The following is a 23,386-nucleotide window of genomic DNA, read 5'->3' on the forward strand; positions in this document are numbered from 1 at the left end:
GAACAAATGTTTCCCCAACTGTGCTGATATAACCGACCTAATGTCTGTACGACGCGAATGTATGTTTGCGGGCATCGCAGGGCTTTAATGAGTTAGAAAAAGTCGAGATGTTAGCCTGATAACTATTTCCATAGGGTGTCAGGCGACTTGAATGCCGCAGGCACCAGCTCAGTGCAAACAAAATCCCCCACCCAAATGCTACCAGCTGGGCAGCAAAGGCAACAAGAGAACGTTAGTAGGAAGTGCAAAGGAGTCACGTAGAGTAGTATGAAATCGGGTTGCACTTCAATGCGCTTTAAGTTTCAATATTTTCAAATTAGTGTCTTACTTTTTCCACTAAGTTGCTTAGATACGAAGTATCATATCAAATCAGCTTAGAATTTTGTAGTCTGCATATTTTCACAAAAAACGTTTGCAGATGCACCGATCCAGCAAAACTGGATATTATAACCGGCACTTCAAGACATTTTTTTCGACTCAAACCATTTTTTATTATTTTCTACATTCAATTTATACAAATAAATCCATTTTTAAATCTTACAAGACTGCACTTTAAAGAAACATATATATCCTTAAAATGTTCACCGCAGAATGTTTATTTTTTTTTGTTTTTTTGTGACTACAAAGAGTTCATTCGGACTTTTTAAATTTGTTGCCTTTATTACTAACTGAACTAGCAACGATTATCTACATAATTAAATGAAAAAGTTTCAAAAGCAAAAATAATGCTCTTACCTTTCTACAAAAAAAAAAATCGAAAAAGCCTCACAAAGTTATTACTAACTTTGCTAAATAATTTACAATTTCCCTGCGACTCATTACTTAGTTTGCTGGTATCGTTTTTCGTTGCCTATACAAAGGCGCTTAGAAAAGTAACAATTTTTTACATGCCCCTCCCTTTTAGTAGAAGTGTGGCGCCTACAAAGTACAGAGCAATGATTTTTCGCAACAATTTGCCACTGGTTGATTCAGAGAAATAATATTTTTATTACATTAACGCAAGCAGCTGTTTCATATGGCCTGAAAACTATCACGTCAGTCCATAAGTTCGTGCGTATTTTACCCATAATTTCACTTTTGTACGATTTTTGCACACAAATAATTATTCGCGGAATATAACGGAACTATTTATATTTTCTTTGATATATTGTGCATTTAACAAGTGATTTTAATCGCGGATAGAAGGACGTGTTGTTGAAATATTAAATGGAATCTTCGAACGCGTACAAGAGGCATATTTTGTATTTTTTATAAAAGTGGTAAAAATGCAACAACTGCTGCTGCAGAAATAAACACGGTTCACGGAGAGGATACCGTGAGTGTAAGGACCGTAAAAGTGGTTTTCAAATTCCGAAGTGGTAACTGCGACGCGGATGATGCTCCGCGCGTTGGTCCTCCTGAAGTCTTTAACTGCGACGCCTTGCTCGAACTCGTGGAAGCTGAGCCAAATTTCGCAGTTTATATGATAGCTCATAGGTTAAATTCATCGCGTGGAACAGTTCACAGGCACCTGGTTCAGTTGGGAAAGGTTTCAAAGCTGGGAAAATGGGTTCCGCATAAACTTTCCGTCGCCAACCTTCAGCAGAGAGTGAATGTGTGTTCTCAGCCGCTGCAACGGCTTGAAAATGAAAGTTTTTTGAACCGTATCGTTACTGGTGATGAAAAATGGGTCCTTTACAATAATCCTGTTTGCAACCGTTCGCAATGGTTAGATAAAGATGAAAGGCCAGAACCGGCCCCTAGAGATGGCCTTAACCCCCAGAAGATTCTCCTGTCTATTTGGTGAGATATGGCCGGTATTGTTTACTATGAACTTCTGGAACTAAGCCAGACGATAACTGCTGATTATTATTCCCCATCAGCTATCAAACCCGAATGAGGTACTTAACAAAAAATCGACCGTCTTTAGTAAATAGACGCAAAGTTTTGTTTCACAACGACAACGACAAACCTTATACCGCAAGGCAAACATTAGGCAAGCTGAACGAGCTCGGATGGGAGCCAATGCCGCATCCACCATACTCTCCGGATATTGCACCTTGTGATTATCACCTTTTCCGTGGCCTTCAATTCCATATGAGTAACTAGAACTACTCCTCAAAAGAAGCTATAAAAAGGGATATCAAAGCGTATTTTGGCTCCAAGGGCAAACAATTTTTTCAGCAGGGAATTAAAAATTTGCCTAAACGTTGGGAAGACATTGTAAATAATGAAGGAAAATATATTATTAATTAATAAATACTTTAAACATCTTTTTTATTAATTAATTTATTTATTAATTAATTTTAAAACCACCTTTAAAAAACGCACGAACTTATGGACTGACCTGATATTTGCTTTGTGCGGAGTTGATGTTTTTAAGAGAAGTAACAGAAGAATATCAACAAAGTGACGCGTTCATCTAATAAGCTGTAGGAACTTATGCTTAAGGTTTTCTCTTAACGATAAGAGACTCAACCCGCCTGAATTGCTTTTGAGTAGGCAGTTGAAGGCTTAAACCAAGTTTTTTCATAACAAAAATTTATTTGCTGATCTGGCATGAAATGCTTAGGGAAATTCATTAGAAAGAAGGTTATTTCCATGCTTTCTGTTATTCCCTGTCCGAGTAGTGTGGTTGACACTAATAAATAATCGCCTAAGGGCCCATATACCGCGCGGAAGGACAACTAACTAAGGCTTCACATATCCCGCTAGTATTAGAAATGCTACAATTTTTTTATTTGTAGGGTCGATAGTTAGTCGCCAACAGATACATCATAGAGTCCTGGAATATGATATAGGCTCGTTGTTATGCTGGAAGAATTCTACCTAGTTGTGAGTGGATTACTGGTTCCTTTCTCCTTTCATGCAACAGATCGAGATAGCTTTTACAATTGGATGGCATTCAGCACTATGGACTCTGAGCGACGCTACTGCTATTGAATACTGCGCTTTCCTTTGTTTTGGTTGCCATCTGATGGTTGATATCTGTGTCAGGTATGGGAATTGTGGTAGCCAGATTCTATAATAGGAAGTAATGTAGTCACATTTGGAAAGGAAACGTTTGTTATTATTTGATTTTTCCTGTTCACAGTAGACATGGAACCCAGAGTGTTTCACAAGGTCAGCTGCACAAATTAAAAAATCCACTTAAATCATAATAAATATACATATATTTCTGCATGAAATTTCTTTAAATTCTCATGAAATTTCTTTCCTTAATCAGAAATGCGAATTTATGCAAATTGAAAATTTAAATAAAAATGTAACTTAAACAAATGTATTTAGTTAAAAAACAAACAGCCATCGGCTTACTATAACGCTTATATATGTATATAAGTAGATCCAAGTACAAAATTTAAATAAAAGAAACGGGAAGCACCAAATCGGCAAATACAACGGGGGGAAAGAAGCACAACAGGAAAGCGACAAAATATTTCCTTTAAATACCAAAAAAACAAAAACAAACATAAGTCACCTATTGTGTTATCAACATCGTCGCCCCGATACAAATTTTATACGCTAAGCAGCGACTTTGTTTAGCATTAAAGACTGCGTCAGTTTCCTGCCACACGTAGCTAAACGCCTTGTGAAAGTATGCGTATTGACACAAAAATCGAAACAAAACAAAGTTCGGTGTAAACAAATATTAAAAAAAAGGAAGGGAGTCAAAAAATAGGGGCAAAAACGATATTACAGAAAACTCCATTGCATTTAAACGACAAAGTTTTTCACTGTTCTTTGTAAAAAATCGGCGCAAGTATAAAACACTGAGGTCATAAATTATGCTACGCACTTTGTAGATGATAAAAAGCCATTAGGCTGAGCAGCATAAAGGGTGACTGAAATGAGGCATGCAAAAGCAAAAAAGTATGATTTCATAAACTTGAAGCGCGCCTGTCAAGCGCCTTAAAGCCTACTAAGACATTGTTACGCTTGCACACAAGCCAACATACGAAGCAACTAAATCCAGCGCACTTATTCGTAGCTTGACTGCTTACGCCGGAAGTAGCGATGTAGCCCCCAAAGAGGTCGAAGGAAAGAGTGCTAAAATTTGAGTTATCTGCAAACTGTTGCATACTTCGCGGCGCGCTGGAGGCGAAGGAACTCACTGTTGTGCAAATGTCCCAACGGTAAAAGAATCATATGTTCATGTCAGTGCTTGACTTGAAAAATGTGTATATGTGTACGGCGCGGCGCTCAATTCTTTACTCCAAAAATGATAAGTCATTACGAAGATGGATGACACTTTATCAAATGGTGTTATTACAAATACATGCACAGAGAGGAGGGGAAAAATTGTATATTGAACAGAAAAGTTGTTCACTATGAAAACTGGATTAGAAAAAAATTTAATTTATAAAAAACAAATTTTGCAATTTAAAAATTAGGCTATCGTGTGATCTCTATTCAGCTTTTTATTCGCGGTTCTATTACTGACGCACAACTTACGAAGTATTTAACTGACTGAGGTCTAATTTTCTCGGTATATATTCGTTGTGCTGAAATGTTAGTTCGTAGCTGTCTTAAATTCTGATAGCTGGCGCAGTAGAGAAAACCTCATATTTTTAAGTTTACGAAATTTCTGAAGCTTAAATATTACTTTAACGACTATCCAAACATAATTTTCATAAAAAAATCATCATTTTATTAAAATTTTGATATAAACTTTTCATTCAAATTTCTGAAGAACAAAATAATTTTCATATAATATAAAACTCTTAATTATCTAAAAATTTCCATATAAAACTCTTAAAATCTCTCAAACTGCTCATTTATAACATACTTTTAGGCGCAAAAAAGTTAGCAGTGTTTTTAAGGGGTATTCAAGCATTGTTTTCATATAAAACTTTACTATCCAATAATTTCCATATAAGAGTCTCTCAAAGCATGCCTTTAGGCGCAAAAAACGTTCGCTGATCCCTAATAAGGTTCCTAAACCGCACAGACTGGATATAGTCCTGCTGCAAATAACTGTTAAACAATTTGGTAACGAGGATGTGGCAACAAAATGGTGCGGAAGCGCTAGTTGGATTCTGGCTGTTACTTTAAGGCCTATTCGAATATAATTTTCACACAAAGTCTGCGCTTTAAAATTTCTTATTTATAGCATACTTTAAGGGTTACGTTAGCTGTTACTGAAGTTGTGGAATGAAATACCATTAAATGGATTCCATTTTAATATAAAATGAGTTAACAGAAAGTCACGCGGAAATGATATTAAGTAAAATTTTCTGCAAGTTCTAACAAAATATTGCCTTGAAGTATTTCAAATTTTATCAACTGGCTTGTTTCATTTTGAAATAGTTATCTCTTGTAGATATTTGACATCCCAACTTCAATTGATTGAAAATTGAACGCTGAGGTCTTTCGCTGCATTAGCGATTCAAGAAAAAAAAACATTATATTTATAATTAAGTCTACAGACTGGCCTTGAAATTTGTTGTAAAACACTATTTTTTATTTATACCTAAAACTTTTCAAACAATTATTTTTTATTATCTTTTATTTAAATTTTATCTATTCATTGTCCATTTCGGATTTATAAATTTTCCTTGCGCTATCGTCTAAGTAAATTTTTCCAGTGTACTGCCCTTTGAAGACCCATCACAAAGCTTTTTCAACTACCATAGCTTACCCTTCAAATCAATAGGCAATCGCTTACTCTAAACCGCCCACCTGATGCGCCTCAAAGTCACACACACATAACTTAGGTAATCCATTTTATTATAAATCAGTTTATACTGTTTGTGCCACATGCACCTATGGCAGAGAGCGAAAGAGAGAAAAACAGAGTAACCACCAGAAATGCCAGCAAAGATGAGCTAAATTACTAACAAAGAGCGCAATGTAAGTGAGAGCACAGAGCGTGAGGGCGGAAGAGAACATTCGAATATTCGAATTTGAAGAAGTGAGCACGCGTATTTACTCTCCCGCTCTAATACGCCCTACTAAATTTTTCATGTTTTTATGCGCTCAGTTACGCAACAACTCTTTCCACTCTTCGCTTTTTTCGAAGTTCTCAACTCCTCTCCATTTTGCCTTCAAACAGTTATTTGCCTTTGCCGCACCTACCAACCAGTAGCCAACATCACCACCGCCTCTACCACTGACTTACATCAGCACTTTATACCAGCTCTATCGCACCAATAATAATTATAATAAATGGGCTTAACAACAACTACATACAATAACAACTACATAGATATAACAACTACTGCATACAAATCACACGCAACAACAATAAACAACATTGAAGTCTACAACCAATCAAGAGACACGAAGACTATCGAAGCCAACCAGCCCGGGTTAGCTAGGTTGGCTGCGATCTATTTTGCCCGCTGAAGGTCAGTATGGAAAAGGCAAAAACAAAAACAAAACAAAAAACACAGAAGCATAGCCTGATATGTTGCATGCAAATGTTAGAGTTAAATAACAACAATAACAAAAACAAGTACCCAATTAATTGCATAAAACAAATGCAGCAGTGACGGCAGCGGCGCCCGAATCGACATTTGGACTGTACTTCGATTTCCCTGGAAACTTGCCATTTACAAGGTACTCTGCAGACTAGCTGCTGCATAGCCATGCTCCTCCTTCCCGCCTTGAGCTAAACCTGTTGCTTTAAAGGCGTAGCTGTTCTTGTTCATGTTATATTGGCTCTGATTTTTCTCTATTTTTTCATGTAAATATTTCTATATTTCAATTTTATTTCTAAATATGCACATGGGCGAGGTTGATACTACCTGGATGGTAGAGTAGTGCTAGAGGAGTTTTCAAGTGAGAGTGACAGCAAAGTATAAATGTAAGAGTTGCCAGTAGTTTGAAAATGTTGGTGTAATTTGTTGTTTATGAAGTTCAAAAATTTGTTTAAAGGCAATTAGCAAAAAGCTAAGAGAACCGAAATGCTCTGAACTAGGGATGCAAAACTTTTAGTACTGAGTGACCAGATACCCTCTGCAACATAATGCAAAATGCTTTGAACGATGTAAGCCGGTGGGCTGCATCGAGTGGTCTTGGGATAAATCCCAACAAAACAGAACTAATCATTTTTACCAGAAAATAAAGGATACCTGTTCTAAGCCTCCCTACCCTTGAGGAAATCACACTGTCAATTAGAGAAGAGGCGAGCTACCTAGGACTAGTAATAGATAGGAAGCTCTCGTGAAAACATACGATTAATGATAGAGTAAAAAAGCAGCCACAGCGCTATATACATGCAAAAGAATTGTGGGGGCAAAATGGGGCCTAATCCCAAAAATAGTACAGTGGTTATATACAGCAGTGGTACGGCCTATCATGACATACGGTGTCTTAGTCTGGTGGCCAACCCTCGAGAAAAGAACACAGTAAAATGCCTAGAAAGTATTCAAAAGGGTGCTAGTCTCTGCATAAGCGGGGCACTAAAGACCACACCCACGGCAGCGATGAATGTCATGCTGCACCTATTACCGATTGAGGCCTACAGCAAACAGCTGGCGGCGAAATCGGCACTTAGGTTAAGAGAATCTTCTAACTTAGCCACTAACAGAAGAGGTCCCGCTAGAATATTAGACGAATACCCCTTCCTACATCAAACGACAGAATGTAGATCAGTACAGTTGCATGTAAACATATCCTTTACCACAACTTTCCCAACGAGAGAAGATTGGAACAATGCACAGTGGTCCGGCGGCCGGACAAAATTCAATTTTTCAACATTTTTGAAATAAAAATTTGATAATGCAGATGTTTTCTTAAATATTCAAGGCAGATTTCCTGAAAATATTACTTAATTTAAAAAATTTTTCATTGTAGTTTTTTGACATTAAACATGAAATTGTATGTAAATCGTACTTCATACAAGAGTTTCATTTTCATGTCTGCAAATAAATATTACCATTTGATTGTTAACCAAATATTGAAAAAAAAAGATAATTGAATATATTAACGGAAACAGTAATAATTCTCTTAAGTTGTGGTACAAAATCCAATTTTTTTTTTTGAAATTTCAAAAATTTTTCGAAAATTTTTTTTTTTGTAAAGATCATTTTTTCGAGTGGTCCACACCGGTCCACTTGAAATCAACATGAGTGATGTAGCCACATATTTCAGCTATGATCTCAAACTGAAACCTGTTGCGCAAAGTTGCGCAAATTAAAAATAATGTAGCTTTTGTGCATTTACCCACAGGCAAAACGTTACATATGACTTATGCAATTTTGTGTAAAAGACAGAAAAAGACATCACTGACCCCATCAGCATTAAGAGACAACTAAAAAAAAAAATGTATTAAAAAACAAATTTTTTTTTTCAATATTATTACAATATTAATATGATATATGTATATATAACACTATATACAATAAAATTATGTATAATAATATAACATTTTTATCTGTCACTGGAGGAACGGGCATAAGCCGATTAGAATATTAACGAACATCTGAGAATTGCTTGTAATAATAAAATCAAAATGACGTATAGTTTTGAAAAAAAGGAGTTATTTATTTTTTTGCGTTCTTCAGAAAAAAAAAGTTTTGAGTCAAAGAAGTTAGAATTACAAGATTACGTTCTTGAGAAGCTTCAATACCATGATGATAGTGTGAAAGACAGTTCATAAAAGAGAGTTCGATAGTTTCTTTGAAAGAAAGGGATGGGGTACAAAATCAAATAGATAATTTAACACCAAGTAAAATTAAACTTAATGAATTAAATATATCAATTTCGCATAAAATGCTACTCACCATGGTAGATGGCAAAGTATGCAATGCTCTTACCCACACATCATCAACTCAAAAATGCTATGTAGGTATGTGGGTAGGCGGCTTCCGTGCACAAAATATTAATTCATGGGAGTTTAATTATTAAACATGCTTTGCTGCCTATTGGCCAACTCTCCGAAGAGGCCCAGGGAGCACGCAATAAGAATTTGAAAAATTTTAGACAAAACAATACACGAAAAATGTCGAGAACTGACACAATGACAGATTTATTAAATGCTTTGCTTTGTTCATCAGATGTAGTTATAATATCAAAAACTAAGGTTCCGAAAAACAAGCCAAAACCATTTTCGAAAACGGTTCTTGCGCTTTTAAATTTGAAAAATGATCCAGCCTCAGAAAACAGCTCATCAGAAACCGAGGATTCTGAATCATAAAAAAAAATGAAAAATGAAAAACAAAAAAACAACTAAATATCCAAACAAAATTTAAAAACTAAAACAAATAAAAATTAAAAATAAAAAAAAATTAAAAATCAAAAAAAAATTAAAAAAAAAAAAATAAAAAAAAAATAAAAAATAAAAAAAAAATGTAAAAACAAAAAAAAAATGAGGAGAGAATAACCTTACCGTAAACCTCCACGTGATACTCTCTGGGATCGTGAAAAATGTAAAAATGAACTCACCAGCTAATTACGGAAGTAAAAATGTATTTATAGTATTCGATGAATTTAAAATTTGCTAAAACTAAGGTCAGATTCGTCATCACTGATCCTTAAAACCCCTAAATATATATTTTCAGCTTAATTAAATGAGTTTTTTAATTTTGTCCGCCAACCCCTTCTGGTCGGACCACTGTGCAATGGGGTAATGGATAATAGAAGCGGAATCAGCATCTATACTGATGGTTCCAAGCTAAATGATCAAGTAGGCGGAGGCCTTCATTTTGAAGGAATGAATACCAACATCTGATTCCGGTTACCGGATCACTGCAGTGTATTTCAAACTGAAATATTGGCTATCAGGGAAGGCCTGCTAGCCCTAAATAAAAGCGTCCTCACAACAAGAGATATAAATATATATTCAGATAGCCAATCGGCTCTGAAAGCTTTAAAATCGCCTAATATTACGTTTAGACAGAACTATCACAGTACTTTGTATTGTAATAAATCTGCTCTGGGTGCCGAGTCATAGAGACATAGAAGGCAACTGCAAAGCAGATGAACTAGCGAGATTGGGTACCGCATTACCGATCCAACCAGACAAATCGAACATACCTATACCTTTAGCAACTTGCAAGATGCTTATAGATAAACACACTATCAGTGCTGCCAACAGGCTACGGTATCAGTCCCTGACCTGTGCAGGTAGTATCTAGAATGACATGACCGGAATGGAACATGGGCCGCACAAACCGACTGTTGAAACTAAACAAGAAAAACATGAGAAATCTGCTCGGGGTCCTAACAAGGCATTGCCTGATTGGCAGACATGCCAGCAGACTGGGAGCGCCCTATAACGACTATTGCAGAAGCTGTAACGACATCGAAGAAGCAGAGACTATAGAACTGACTGATAGACTATAGACTTGCTATCCGTGTGCTTGGCTCTGGATGGAAGAAGGTTCAATATTTTAGGAAAAAGTTCCCTGAATAACTTGGCAGAAGTAGCCAATATGAAAATAACAAGTCTTGTTAGATATATTAAAGCCACAGGTTGGTTCAATGAGGACAATGTAGAGTGAGGAAAGGGGACAGCCCCGGTGGTATCACAACGGGCCTACAGCAGCCCTAGATGTGTCAACCGACAACCACTATACCTACCTACCTAGCTACCTACCTACCAGTCAGTAAGGCACTACTAAGTTAGGTTAGGTTAGATTAAGTAGAGGAAAGTCGAGTAGCGATTCAGAGAGGAATCCGTTCATTGTGAGTCAAATAAATGAAAAAAGGAGAAAGGTAAAAAGAAGCCTCAGAGAAAATATTCTACCGATAAATTATTATTAATTATTCCATACTCCTTTAGGAGCTTAATGATTCATAAAAGTTTTCCAAATATTTCTATTTCTAGCCACAGCCTTCTATTATATTCCTTTGCCAAATCATCAGTGGTCTGCCTCTTCTTCTCGTTCCTTACGGGTTCCAAATCAAGGTGGCATACTGTATTTCATTGTAAGGCTTTCGCAGAATATGCCCTGATGCACATTTGTAATATTTTCCTATATTCCAATAAAGCAAAATCGCGAAAAGAAAAAAGTCCTCGTTTTACTGATAATAAGGTAAGCTCGCAAAGCATAGATACTTAAGATGTGACAGTCAAGATGTTTGAGTCTAAAGTAAATTAGTTGAGTAGTAGCTGCTGAGGCCTCACCTCATCTGCCTTGAAAATTTCGTGTCTCTTAAATTCTCCAAAGTCTTAAAGTCGTCCTAAAGTTATTTACGCTACTCACTCCGACAAACCGATAAATGATAACCAACCTTCACAAAAAAGTATGCACGGCGATCGAGGCCCTTTCGCATAATGGCACTACCAACAGCTAAGCCATTCTATAACTGCTCCAAAAAACAGCTACAGCTCGAATCCGGGGTGAATATCAGCGCAAATATTCTATTGAGCCGTGCTCGGTTGGATGACTCCCATTACAGATGAGAGTTGCGTCTCTGTTAGGCTTAAAAGACCACCGCCTTCGAGCTACCTGTAGCTGCCAACCTCCCCCCTCTTCAATCCAATAAGAGATTACAAATTACCAACGTGAACCCTCCTCTTCTTATATGGTAAGACAGCTCAAAGGCGTTTTTTCTGGCCAGCGCTTTGGTTAATAGATACTTGTTTGGCAAGTGTGAACTAATTTGAAGCACACTTTTAGTGAACCTAGGGCCTTGATTTCTAATGAACATTAATCAAGAACTAATCCACTGTTCCTTTAGACTGTTTTTAGACTTTACCTCGCCTGCTTAGAAAACGCCACAGTGGCCTTGAGGTCTAAATTTAAGCATAGTCGTGATTTATTTAGGAGTATTTCCTAACCAAGCTTTCCATCGAACTAGGTATAAACCATTTGTGAAGATGTTGGAAGGGCACCGTCTCTTTATATAAGACCAAGTGCACTCCGCACCGTAGGGGATGTAAGTGGTGAATTTAAATGAGCACTGGTCGTAATAAGCAATAATGAATTAGAAATTTCAAAACACTTTGCAGGGCCACAAAATTTGAGGAACTCCACCCCGCACCTCCTAACATATAAACGGCAGTGAATTTTGTACCAAGAATAGGCGAATGACTAAACCGCCTCGGTACCACGCACCTTAGCTTATTGAGGACTATGGCCAATCGATGCATCAGCAGTCACCTAAATTATCATGAATAGGTTCTGAAACGCATCCAGACACTCCTTCGGCAATACCAAAGATAAGTTCTGGTCTAGCTGGCATCACAGTTGCTCAGCCAAATTCTTGGCTCAGAGACCAGTGAAAAAAATAATAAATGTGTTTTAAGGGAATTAAATGTATTATGAAATTATATTCTAAGATTATTGAGTTGCTTGGAAGACCGAAAATATGCGCGATATACAAAATACAAAGGTAAAGGCCTCCTCGTATCGCTATTTCGCTTTCAGTGAATTTGACAGAATCGCTCTGTTCGTAACGTCACCCGAGTGTAATTTATTCGTGGGCTGTTTTCCGTGTATTGTTCTTCGCGTTTTCACAATTCTCCAGTACGTTGTTACGACTCTCTGGTGGACGCAGTTTTGTCTTTTATAATTCGTTCAATAACTCCTTGGTTCGGTTGTGATTCACACCGATATTTGCTGAGACCACAAGCTAAGTTGTTCAGGATATAAATATTACATAAGATAACTGAAAATTTTAGATATTTTATGAGCTTGGAAATGCTTGTAAAGTGGATAAAGCTTTTCATAAGTCTACTAAAAATAACAGACGCGTGTTAAGAAAACGAAATAATGGACAAATATTAGAAAGCTTCACAAATAAATGCCTTCATATAATATATAAAGTCTGGCCGAACACTATCCGAAATACGAACATGTGGCAGATCACCGAGCAAGATAAAATCCAAAAGATGATAAGTGTCTCAGAAAGGGCAAAGAAAACATTTGCGGAACAGCATTGGAGTGGGACCCACAAGGGCACAGACGACCCGGTCGTCCACGAAATACTTGGAGACGTTTAAACCTTCGTGGATTAGAAACAGCTAAATAGAGCAACAGTTAACAGAATAAAATTGAAATGTTTTGTTGAAACCCTGTGTTTCCAAGTTGAGTAATAAAGGAATAAAAAAAAAAGTAGAATTCAGTTGAGTACCAATTCATATTCGTTGAGTACGGCTCTGAAAATTTTCCAAAACTAAAGTACTTCTTTATGGTACCACTCTTTAATCGGCAACTCTTCCGTTCGACTCACATTTTATTTCACATTTCCCTCACTATTTCTCACATCTCGTTGCACTTAAATGCATTTCACTGCCACTTGTTGCTGTCGCCTATGGTGCCACTCAGCAACACATACAAATGTCATATTTTTCACGCTAACTATCGGTGGTTGCTATTGTTTTGATTTTATTATTATTTTTGTGTGCACTTTTACGTTGATTTTAAATCTGTTTTTATGGCATTCGTCGCTATGAGCTATTACTATTATTTTTTTTTGTTTTACCTCAATTTGCTGTTGGCTATAAATTCTGTGTTGTAGCTCGTAAACTAATGCTCCGGTTGCATGCCACTTTTGTGCATGTCATCGTTATGTCCGTTGTTTATTTTAAGTACGCACTAGTCATTGCTGCGAACTCTTTGCCTTTTTGTTCTGGCAGCTAAGCAGCTTTCGCGAAGCGGATTTATTTTGTGAATCACTTTTACGTGTCACACTGCGTATGAGTGATTAATTGAAAAATTGCTAAAAAAAATACCGATTTTTCCGCCTGTAATTTTGCCATGAAAAAAATTCGCAAAAAAAATCATCAGGCTTTCGAAAGCTGCCTGAAACTGTAGAATTCTCCATTTGGGGGTCAAAAGCGGCGTCCATACCACAAATTGATCACTAAGCGTGACTTAAGCGCTTACGAAGGATTTACGCGCCGGCGTCAGTCTATTCTGACTTTTAGTTGAAGCAGTATATGATAATGTGTAAAGAATTTATTACGATAGTGTAAGTTGAAGCGGTAGTCCATTGTGGGATACAAAGTGTGCACCTTTCAAAAGTTTCAGAAGATCCCTAATATCCAAAGTGCTGAGATCTTCCAATTCATTAAAAAAATTTTCTGCCTAAAATGTTAAATTTACATTTAGATAGCGCAAAACAATAGCACAGGAGTTCCGAGATCGTCTCCTCCTCTTCCTCGTCAAGACAACTTCTGCAGAAGTTATGTGTTTGCACGCCTATCCTCTGCTCGTGTCTGCCTATTAGACAGTGTCCGGTTATAACTGAAATCAGTTGGCTAAGACTGTGCGTATTGCGGCTTAGCAAATTTCTGTGCGTATAGCATTGAGAGTCAGCCATAATTATCACAATGACCAGGAACTCACGTTACTTTTGAGTGAAATGAAGAATTGGGGATTAGGGAAAACTGAAAGAGGGATTTGAAAGGCCCCCGTGACTCACTATTTTTCTTTCACTTTCCCTAATTACACGAACAAGTTCTTCTTCTTCTCTTCCTCTCCTTTTTCTCTTCCTCTTATTCTTCTCTCCTTCTTCGTCTTCTTTATTAGCGCGATAACCGCGATTTTTGCCAAGTTTAGCCGAGTTTAACGAAATCGCGCCAGTCGTTTCTTTCTCGTGCTAAGCGGTGCCAGTTGGACACATCATATCCTTCTCCACCTGATCTTTCCAATGCAGAAGAGTGTTTGTATCCATTCGGAATACCCACTCCATGACGCAGCCAACGCAGCCTCTGGATTTTTATGTCTGCCCTACGTCTATGTCATACATCTCATTGTTCCATCGCCTACAATATTCGCCGTCGCTAACGTGCAAAGGTCCAAAAATCAGAACTCTCGCCCAAGCTTCAGCGTCATACGTTAGGGCAAGCATAAGGCAAGAGAGGATTTTACTATCCAAATGCCTACTAAGCCCAAAGTAGCAATAACTTATCCTTATCTAACATAAATGAGCTCAAATGGGCTGACAGTTCATCCAAGTAGTCAATAAATCTTCTTTGGTACAGGACCATAAATATAAATACTGGTGAGTCTTTTACAAGTGAAGCTCCAAGTAAAAAATCTAATCTGAAATTAATCTCTAGTGAAAGTATTACTACGTGCATTTTGCAATCATTCGGCAGTCAAGTCATACTCAAAGGCCCTTCCCTAACCTGTGGCAAAATTGTCATTGGTCATTTAGCGCATAAAACTGTCAAGTGCCCTAGTCGGAAGTAATAAGATCGAGCACCACTAAGCACGAAGTTATAGAAACATAAAATGAAATGAGGAGGAAGATAATTAACAAGTGAAGCTACAATAAAATAAACAAAAGGGATTGAACCTAAGAGAACAATGGAGGAGAGGTACTACTAAAAGAATTACACTGAAACCGTACAAAGAAGCAACGCCAGGTAAAATCAGGTAAACTCAGGCAAAGACGCTGTTGTAAGCGTAAAATAGAGAAATTCTCAAAAAATGCTCATGCACTAAGAATTATCTCTTAGAATAACATAAGAATGCCGTAAGTTATTCAAAAAACTCGATGTATAAATTTTCAGCACAAGCGCGATCAATGATCTCACGTCTATCTTCTAGACTTCTGAGCATATACTTTTAGAGGGAGACACCGCAAGAAGAGAAATATCTTGTATCACAACAAATCTACAACAAAGCAAAGCATTTACGCTCATTATCAGATACTTCAAGTGTTCTTAAGAGAGTTGAGCACACAATAGATCTTACAAACTCAGTACACACGCAACATCTCCTCCTATATATCTCTCTGAAACCAGCTTGAACACAATACTCTTTTCCACCTTCCACAACATCGCATCAAGTACAAACTCTGTAACATCAACACTCGTTTTAGTTTCAGTACCTTCGCATGACTTATTATTTTTTTATTACCTTATATCATATTTTATTTGCTCATCTCGCGCCAAGTAAACGTATACGAGGTTAAATGTCTGTGTCACATTACTTAAGGTAGTCAAAGCAAACGGGCGGCGCCAGAAGACGCAGGGTGAATCGTGAGGGCAAAGCAAACCGCAAATCATTTGTGATGTGTTGTACCGCATCTGTGTCAAATAAGCAGGATAACAAATACAACAATAACGCAGCTGCATGTAAACACAAGAATAACAGTGATATTACTACAGGTACAAACATACATACACATATACGTAAAAGCGTCAGAAAGGCTTTTAATATGAAAACAAAAAGACTAGAGACAGGGTAGAGGTGACTAAAATAGCGTAGCCAGGCAACTCAAGTCAAGTGAAGCATCTCGCGTCTCGCTGCAGCGCGCAAGGAAAAATAAGAGACCCACGAAAGACTGCCTTTGTGCAAATGTATGAGTTTATATACTTGTGTGTGCCTTTATACGTGACACATGGTATCGTGTTGCACGCGCTTCCCACATTCTCAATTGCTTAGATAAACAACGCGAAATGGTTTTGTATTGTCTGCTCTGATGGCTGGTAGCGAGCGAAAGCAATTTTCAACCACTTGTTGGGCGCATAAATGGCGTGAAGATGTAGGCAGCTTGAGGTGAGGAGACATAAGTGAGTAGTACAAAGCGTTGGGTACTGGTTTGGTACGTAAGAATGATATATAGTGGAGCATATGGGTGGGGCATCAGTTGTGGATACGCTGAACGGAGGTGAAAAGGATTTGAACAAATTTTGATAAAAAGCTGACCTAAATAATGAGAGGCGAAAAATAGATGAATGTGTGCGAAAATCATAATAGGTATGCAGAAAATAAAATAAAAACAAAATATCAAAGGTTTGCTGAGCATTGAGAAAACTTCGTTTTAATTTTTTTTGCAATGTTAGCTTATTGTTTTTGTACCCTTCAAACATAATTTGAAGTAAATTGGAAACTCCGAATTAAGAGCTAAAATTTTAGTACTAAATATTTAAAGAAATATATTTTCTATTGTATAATACTTTTAATGGTAGCATCACTAAAAAATGATACTTTCAAGTAAATTGAAAGCTCCGAATTTAGTACTAAAAATGTAATAGGTACTAATTATTTAAAAAAAAATAGCTTTTTGTTAATATTGTTATTTTTTAATGTTATGTTCTCTCGAAGCATGATTTAAAGTAAATAGTACTAAATATTTTAAGAAATTTTTTTGCCATATTGCCTTTAGTGGTATCGTCACTAAAAAAAATGTACTTTGAAGTAAATTGACAGCTTTGAATTATGTACTAAATATGTGATAAGTACTAATTATTTGAAGAAATTTGTTTGAATTTCTATTTAGTGTTAGTTTTAAATAGTGGATACAAATTATTAGTTATTTTTTGAATCATGAATTCAGTGCTAAAAATTTAGTACCAAATTTAGAAATATGTTTTATATTTTGCCTAAAAAATATTATTAAGTAGCTTTAACACACCGAGTTAAGAACTAAAAATTGAATACCAAAAAAAATACTCAAATTTTCTTCTTACTTTTTCCAAACTGTGCTAAAGTACCATCAGCCAATCAGTACCACCTACCAAGTTAAGACTTATAAGTACGCAAAGATGTGAAAACTCGTATTGATGTGCCTAAGCCTACGATTTGGAGGTGTTTGGCAAATTTCATATTTCGGTTCCAACGATTTCGAAATGCCAGCAATGGCTTTGGAGTGGCATCCACAAGGGTACAGACGCAGACGTAGGCCAAGAGGGTCCTATTGACGCAGCCTGCATGACGAAATAACTCATTAAATTTGAGCTTATGTAAAGACTAGACCAGTAAATCAACATCTCAGTCTAGATACGTACACACTGGTGTTCCGCAAGGGTCTATCCTTGGTCCGCTTTTATTCAGTCTTTTTGCCAATGATGTTTTTAACGTTTGTCAGTATATGAATGTCCATGCGTATGCTGATGATATACAATTGTACTTGTCTAGTCGTGTTGGTCTCGTTGAAGATTTATGTTTCAAAATGAACAGTGATTTGTCTGCTATTTCTGTATGGGCTAATGAAAACTCTTTATGTCTGAACGCGTCAAAGTCATATGTCTTACCTATATGTAATAGTGTCGTGCATGTTGACAATATCCCTAAATTGTGGATAGGTACAAGTTCCCTTACCTTTATGGATAAGGTAAAAAATTTGGGGTTCATTCTCAACACAAAACTTACCTGTGCTGACCATATAAATAGGGTTGTGGGGAACATTTATGCTACATTGCGTAAGCTGAGAGTCTCTGCAACATTCACGCCAGAGAACACGAGGCGCAAATTAGTTCTCCAGCTAATTATGCCTCTCATTACGTACTCTGAGGTGGTATACAGCAAACTCGACTCCACATCTTGCCATAAATTAATGTGGCATTTAATAACGCCACGCGGTATGTAGGTATATGGGATTGGCAGATATGACCATACCTCTGCATGGCGAACAAGGTTACTGGGATGTTGCCTTAATAGTTATTTGTCTGTTAGAAATTGCATATTTTTGTGCAAACATACATTATTCAAGTCTCCGCCCTATCTGACAGAGAAGTTGATACCAGTAAGGTCTCGCAGACACAACAAATTCATCGTTCCAAAATTTAATTACCTATCATCATCTAGATTATTTTTCATTAACGCTATTAAAGTGTGGAACTCATTACCCGACACTGTGAAGGCTGGACTTAACAGATTTAACTTCAGGGCACAAGTCTATAATTACTTTAAAAGTGTTTGATTGCATTAAATTAGGGCATTAAATTTCTCTCTACATTCTCTAATTACTACTTTTGTTCTTTCTTCTCTAAATCCCTCTTTTCTTTTCCCATTGCTTCTTTTCTTCTTATTATTATAGTTAAGTTAAATATATTGGATTGATTCGTAAATGAACTGGTGTAAAATTTAGATTAAGAAACTTGTATGCTAAAAATATTCCAGTTGCTTATAATATTGTTGAAGTACTATTAAAAGACCTTAGTCTTACTATGTACTATTTATATAAACAAATAAACAAATAAATAAATAAATAAATATGTACCACATGCGCCGATTATTAAACTATAATAATAAGTAAACTATAATAATAATATTTCGAATTCGGTTTTACTCGACAAGACCTACAAGAAAAATGGCATCATTTCCCAGGTCTTTATAGTTCATGTTTTTTTTTTTTAATTTGTTCTAAGTAAAAATTTGAAATTATGTTGTTATCTCAAACCAAAATATTTTTAATCAATTTCAAAGCTTTCACCAAATGCAAAAAACTTGTAAAATTGAAATTTTGAATTAAAACTAAACTAAATAACTATTAATATTAAGTACCAAAAATTGAGCAACAAAAAGCTTTCTATAAATCGTTATAAATTTATTTCTATAATTATTGATTTATTTCTATAAAAAAAATATGTTGTGAAACAATTTTAATGCCCTGGACGAGTGACAATGGAGAGTAAAATTTCAAGGCCATGTAACGTTTTGGGCATTTTCGTTCCGCGAGAGAGAGAAAAGATATAACATAGAGAAAAAGAGAGAGAGAGCTATACCTTAAATATATCTTAGATTCACTTTATGCTATTTTCCCTGAGTTTTTCTTTGCGGTTGCTACTTTCTAGTGAGAAATAACCTTGCCTAGTTTTTGGCGCTTGTTTGTTGGTGCAAATTTGTAGGAAATATATTATTGGTGCCTATTGTTTGGGGCGTTTTTTGGTACCAATTTTTTTGGCGTTGTTTTTGTTTTGGTGCCTACTTTTTGGCGCTTATTTCCGTTTCCTTGCGGTAATTTGTGCCGTTGCTGCGGTCCTGGAATCGCTGCGTTTGTGCGGGTGATAAACGCTTGGAGTAGTGCTCGTTGTTGCCATGGCTTGTGCCCAGTGTTTATCTACACTGGGCGACCCTTCTCCGGCTTTTGTCATTTGTATTCCCTGCAAATGTTGTGAATTTATTTAGACATATATTCTTTTCCTCTCTCGCTCTCTCATTCTCTCTCTGGTCTCTCCCTCTTTCTTTGACTGCCTTGAAAGTTTCACTCCTGTTATGTGTACCACGCTACACGCACTTTTATTCATTTGCCAATGCAAATCCGTGCACACCATATGACTTTATTTCCAAGCACCCGGGCGTATGCGTAACATATGCAAATCTTCAAATATAATAATTCCCTCAGAGAAGTGAGAAAAAAATTTAATAAAGCAAATGCCTAGAGCTCTGCTTAAAATCACAGTCAAGGAAAGCGGCGTAAAAATTTAAAGCATCAAACACCAAGGCGAGGGAGAGCACGAAAGAAAGTGCAAGTGCAGCGAGCAGGCAAGTGAATCGTAAGGCAGACTAGGCAAACAGAAGCCTGACAGACACTCATACCACCGGAGAAACTTAGCGGCTTGCTTTTTGTATGCTATACTTTATTATCTTTGCGCAGTGCTGCCAACTATGTATGTACTAACAACAACAGCTAGCAAAATAAACAAAGTTAAAACGCGCGAGAGGCAAAAAAACAGCAGAAGGCAAACGGAAAAAAGGGGTAAGTTCTGGTAATGATTTCAAAGCAGGAAGTAGCACTTAGCGCGCAAACCTCACACGAAGCGGTAGCGCAGTGTAAGAGGCAGCCAATAGTCAGCAGTTGGCAGGCATCAAAACGCAGCCAAGTGGCAAGTGGCTGAAGAAGGAAGGGATAATAAAAAGTAGAAAGCTACAAAATCAGACCACGAGTGTAAGACGTGCGCTCATGTACATAAGTGTGCGTGTATATGTGCGCGCGTGTGATGCTAAGACAGGCAACAAGTGTTGCACAAATCAAGAGAAAACATTTACAAAACTTAAGAAAATTAAAAGGCAAAAAGCGCAACAATAAATAAGTGAGCAACAAACTTGCAGCAGCAAGCAAAAATAAACAAAAATAAAGTAAAAGAAACGAAGCAAATACAAAAACGCAGTAAACAATCACACAAAGTTGCAATGCCAAGCAAAGGTGAATGGCAGAGGGAGTCACGCTGCATGGTCACTTAAAATATTCACTCGTTTCCTCAACATGCCATCAAGCATTCGGCTCGCTGCTCACTTTACTGTTGCTATCCATTTGTCAGCTAAGTACTTGGCTTCCAGCAGAAATTAATCCAATCTTCAGCATCAGCTCCTTTTTCTTCTGCCATCAAGACGCTGCTGCTAAGCAAACGGAAAGTTTAAATGAAGTAATAAAATAAACGTCAAGTTATCGTGCCACTCCTCTTTTGCTCCTTGAACTTCTTTGGCGTCGTCCGCACGATGACTAAGCAGCAGTAGGTGCAATAGTGTTACGTCGAGGAATGCTTGCAAAAATTTGTTAAGCGTGCACTGCTATAACCTTAAAGTGTTATTGCCCAATTCAGTGCTGAAAACACGCGAAAACTGATACAGATAAAAGGGGGAGACTGACAAAGACACTTTTGCCCCCATGTCACTACATATCTTATGACGGTTAGTTTAAATTGGTTTTTGTTTTTATGTGTCAAGCAAACAGTAACCACATTCGTCTACAATGGCACTATAATAATCGAGCTCATTAAGCTTCAGTGGTAGTTGAATTTTACGCCGCCTCCGAATGGCAGATGGCTTTTATGAGACTCTTTTTCATGGCTGAAATGCGCTCGGGGGTTTGCCATTGCCTACCGAAGAGTGTCGCCTGTTGAAAAAACTATGAAGGTCGAATTCAGGGTCAGCCGAATGGTGGCCACACACTATTATAGCCAAAAATGAAATTTTATTTTTAATAAAAAAGTTTAGAGGACATTTAGTACATATCAAAATGGTGATTTATTACAGTATTTATTCTTGAAACATGAATTTTAAAGCAAAACACAGCTGTTTAAGAAACTTGGATATTGTAATTTAGAATTTTTGGATATTGTGATTTAGAACTTTTGACCAAGTATTATAAACTTAGTACTAAATATTGTGTTCCATACTAATTGTTTCCTAATTTACAATAGAGCTTTTAACTTTGTATTAAAAATTCAGTATTACAACTTTTTAATTGAGAAGTTTCGAGATTTTACTATAAATTTAATATTCAATAATGTGTTTATTACTGGATATTATAATTCACAGCTATTAACTTTGCACTAAAAATTTGGTACTAAATATTGTATTTAATACTGCGTATTCTAATTTAGAACTGTGACTTAATATTAAAAGTTTAGCACTAAATAATGTGTTTAATACTTGTTATTATAATTCAGAACTTTTGACTTTGTACTAAATATTGTGCTTAAACCTGGATATTATAATTTTGAACATTTGACTTCGCACTTAAAATTTAGAACTAAATTCCATTTTTAGTGCTGGATATTGTAATTTAGAGCTTTTGGCTATGTACCAAAAATTTTGTACTAAATATTGTGCTTAAAACTGGAATTAACAATTTAGAACATTAGACTTTGTGCTGAAAATTTAGTATTAAATATTTTTTTTTATTCTGGATATTGTAATTTCGAGCTTTTGACTTTGTACTAAAAGTCTAATACTAAATATTGTGCTTAAAACTGGATAATATAATTTAAAACATTTGACTTTGTGCTGATAATTTAGTACTAAACACTGTGCATAAAACTGGTTATAACACTTTAGAAATTTCAACTTAGTACTAAATGTCGTTTTTAATGCTGGGTATTGTAATTTTGAGCTTCTGAGTTAATACTAAAAATGTATTGCTTTAATAAGTTTCCATCCATTTGCTTAGTTTTGCCGTAATATCTGGATTTAAAAGTTTTAAAATTATTTTCTAAAGTTCTTCTCAGTCTTGCCTTCAATGTTTAGATTGCATTAACGATTTCTTTTTTTGTTTTTTTTTATATTTTTTAATAAAGTGTAAGTCCTTTCCATTTTGTTTTCAGTATTGCCTTCACTATTTAGATTGAATTTCAATAATTTAGTAATTTTTAATCCTTTCCAATCATTTATTTCTTTAAAGCAGCCTTTCTTTTTTGCCACCAATTCCTTAAATTATTTCTCAGTTTTCTTGCTGTCTTACCTTCCTAAAGCTCTTTGGCTGCACTTGTAGTATGTACTTTTTCACTCTATTTAAATTTCAATCTGTTTTTGTTTATTTTTTGATAAATATCTGATCTTTGGCAGTGGCTGCAGCCTGAGTCAAATTTTCACTTATTATTTCACAAAATATCTAATCAAATGAGAATTTTCTCACCAAACCAGATAAATGTATATATAAATGTATACATATAGATACACACATCATTACATATACCATTACATAGCTAAATTAGTGTCTTGTCACCATAACCAACTGCGACAAAGGCTTAAACCGCTTAACTGTCTTGAAATTGCCAAAATAATAGTAGCTTTGTCTACCTTTGCAGAACTCTTATGAGGCACACACGCATATTCTAACCCATCCATGCTATTGTTGCCGCCTCTGCCACTGCTTGTCAACACTCTCATCATCTCCCTCTCTCTAGCTTTCTTTGTCTTTCTCCTTTTGGCTGCCAACCACAATGCGGCTTTATTGTTTTTGCGGTTAAATGCACGTTTCCAAGCAACATCTGAACCAATAGACATTTCATCATCAAATTATGCTGAAGCTAAGCTCGATGCAAAGCCCCTCTATT

The sequence above is a fragment of the Anastrepha obliqua genome, chromosome 2, assembly GCF_027943255.1.
Source record: "Anastrepha obliqua isolate idAnaObli1 chromosome 2, idAnaObli1_1.0, whole genome shotgun sequence".
Taxonomy (NCBI): domain Eukaryota; kingdom Metazoa; phylum Arthropoda; class Insecta; order Diptera; family Tephritidae; genus Anastrepha; species Anastrepha obliqua.